General features: G+C 39.0%; 1 long non-coding RNA gene across 1 annotated transcript; it reads left to right on the top strand.

Moving 5' to 3' along the window:
- Positions 1-299: 299 nt before the first annotated feature.
- On the top strand, positions 300-2,437 carry LOC113744075 (uncharacterized). Its single transcript, XR_003461283.1, has 4 exons — positions 300-413; positions 939-1,076; positions 1,168-1,336; positions 1,825-2,437. It is a non-coding gene; the product is annotated as an uncharacterized LOC113744075 (long non-coding RNA).
- The last annotated feature ends 613 nt before the right edge of the window (positions 2,438-3,050 follow it).

Below are 3,050 nucleotides of genomic sequence, written 5' to 3'. Positions count from 1 at the left end.
ATATAAATAAACATGGACACAAAAGGTGATGCCTTGGGAGTATTATATTATATTTTATAATAGTTAATTAGGAAAAATTTAATTTTTACTGGTTTTCTCCAGAAAATATACATTGCCCTGCTGTAATAAAAATCGTGTACTACTTTTAACAGTAAAATACTACTACTACTAATAATAATAATTTATTTGGTTTAATAAACGTCACGTCATTCACATTCAGGTGTTCTGCCTGTAAGTACACCTGACAGAGTTGAGAAGTGCGTGCACATGCGCAGTGGAAATCTGCCGGTACTTTGGAGGCGGCGGATTTGAACGGGCCAATCAGCACACTGCATCTGAGGACCAGTCGGACTGAGTTTGTACAGAGAGACTTCTCATCCACCCTTATCCATCAGAGCTGCTCTCTTTCTCAGGTATGGAAATATTGCAGAACATTTCAGAAAGCGAATAGTTTAAATTGCACTCAGTTAATTGAAAGGAGATTTAAGGTGAAAAAAAGAGAGAAAAAAACGTTGTTTTTGCTGTATGCAAACCGTGGCGTTTAAGATGTATTCATGTAACGTATGTGCAGAAACAGTTAAATCTGTTAAAGCATTTGTTCTCCATTGCAAACTGCATAGCAATGAACTGAGGTGTATGTTCAAGTGTGTTGCAGCTAGTTGCAAGCAGGTGTGTACTGGTTATGCAGCATTAAAAGCGCACTTCTATTGTCATCATAATAGCATGCCAACAGTTACTCTGGACAGATTAAAATGCACAGTTTCACTTTGTGAACAGCAGTGTGAGGGGATAAAAGCTTTGGGTGTTCACTTGAAGGAGCATATAGTAGAGGGGCGCCAAGTAACTTGCCCTGTGAGAGGGTGCACCCGTGTGTTGAGTGTAAAATCTTCCTTTACCTCTCACATGTCGAGAAAACATAAAAATTGTTTGTGAAACAGGTAATGAAGATGCTCAGAGTGCTGCAAGTGCTACCACACAAGAATCCAGTGTGCCAGATGCAGAAGACACAGTCACAGGCGGACCAAAAGAGGTTGAGATGGAGGCTGTGCCAGCAACAACCTGCCTTATTGTGTGTGGTATGTCTGAACCAAGTTTACAATGTAGTTAAATGGTTGACACAGATGCACAGATCTGTAATATATATTTGTTAATGTTGTTTATTCTCAGGGTCCTCTTGCTTCACTGCTGACTGCTTCATGTTGAGCATTGATCAGAAGATTGTCAACGACCACATCACTGCCTTCCCCTGTGCCATCTGCCTCATGTTTGGCAGTTACTATTGCTTCAATATACACTGCCCAGTGGGACTGCGATCAACACTGGAGTTCCTCCGGAGGTAATTCATAGATACATACATACATACACACATACATACTATATTGACCAGCAAGATAAAGAAAATATTCACCATATAGATTCTAATGTTATTAGATACAGAAATAGAATAAATACAAAAGACATTTGAAATCGAAATAAAAATTGTGCCAAATATAAATGTACATAATTGAAACAGTGCCAATACAAACTGCAAATGTTTTGTGTTATTGTTTCTATGCTGTCGCTGAGCAGTGTTATAGTGTATATTTTTTATGGTCACGGGGACAGAAGAGTTCTTCAGTCTGTTTGTGCAGCAGGATAGGGGCAAAAGCCTGTCACTGAACACACTCCTCTGTCTGGTGAACGTTCTGTGTAAAGTGTCATCCTCTCTGCCACAGAGTCCAGCTCTGTGTCCACCACGAAGCTGGATCTTGTGGTATCTTTCTGTTAAGATATTTAAAAACATATTAGACCCTGTAATATTTATCCTTTCTTCTTTCCTTCAAGGTGTTTCTTTTCAATAAATCCGGAGAGAGGAACGAAAGTTGAGCACAGCAAAAGGAGGATGTCTTTGCTGTGAACCCAGGAGTCCTCACACTCATCGCTGACCTTGCAGACCATGAGTGGACTTGAGTGGACCATACTTCGTGAGTCATGTGATGTGAGGTGTAATGTTGTTGTAATGTTGCAGTATGTATGAGTGTACACAGTGTAAGATGTGTACATTTTTTCCATCTTCATGTACAGCCTTGCAAATGAGGTGAGGTGGTTGTTTATGTTGGAGACTTTTTTTTATATGTGTGTATATATAAATAGCAGATAACACTGATAACACAAACAAAAAGCAGGGTTCTGGTTTTATGCTGCACCACTGTCACGGCTTAATGAACCTGTGGTGATTTTACTGTTACAAGTTAAAAGATCTGAACAGCAAGAACAGTCAGTAGCATTTTAGCTTTTACTTGCTATTTCAGAAAAGATACAGTGCTGCCCACATCTGTTAGAAAGTTCTTATTACTGTGCATTTATGTCAATTTCATGTAGTTCTGTGTATTCGGTGTGTACACAGTGTTGTGATAAGTTTGTACAGCCTCACAAGTGTTCATTAAATGAAAAATTACAATGAAAAAGTTTGGTTTTTGGATGTTTTATGTACAATGTGCTTATAGTTTCCCATGTTTTCACCATTAGACAAAAATGGTAACTTATTGTTTTTCTGCTCTAATCGATTGACAATTTTACCAAGTAAATTTGCACACTTAAATTTACAGTTAATCCTTTTGTATTTCATGGCACAAACTGTAATTTTCTTTTATGTTTTAATGTTATTTTTTAAGCAAAACAAGTTTTTTTTCGAGGGGTAAACACCTGTAGTTTTACAGAACATTATGGACGTGCAGTTTAGACTGAATTTGTACGTCAGGTGAACGTCCAAACTGGAGGTCGGCAGGACGTCAGAATCAGACCTCCATATGACGTCCGAAAAAGACGTAAAAAAAACTTTCATTCTGCACCTTCAGGCGACCTGATTTCGACGTGCAATTTCGACTTAATTTGTGCGTCAGGTGAACGTCCAAACTGGAGGTCGGCAGGACGTCCAAAAGAGACGTAAAAAAAACTTTCATTCTGCACCTCCATCCGACCTGATTTGGACGTGCAGTTTAGACTGAATTTGTACGTCAGGTAAACGTCCAAACTGGAGGTCGGCAGGACGTCAGAATCAAACGTCCATA

The sequence above is a fragment of the Larimichthys crocea genome, chromosome XX (genome assembly GCF_000972845.2).
Source record: "Larimichthys crocea isolate SSNF chromosome XX, L_crocea_2.0, whole genome shotgun sequence".
Classification (NCBI taxonomy): Eukaryota; Metazoa; Chordata; class Actinopteri; family Sciaenidae; genus Larimichthys; species Larimichthys crocea.
This window is presented reverse-complemented; position numbering and strand designations above follow the sequence as displayed.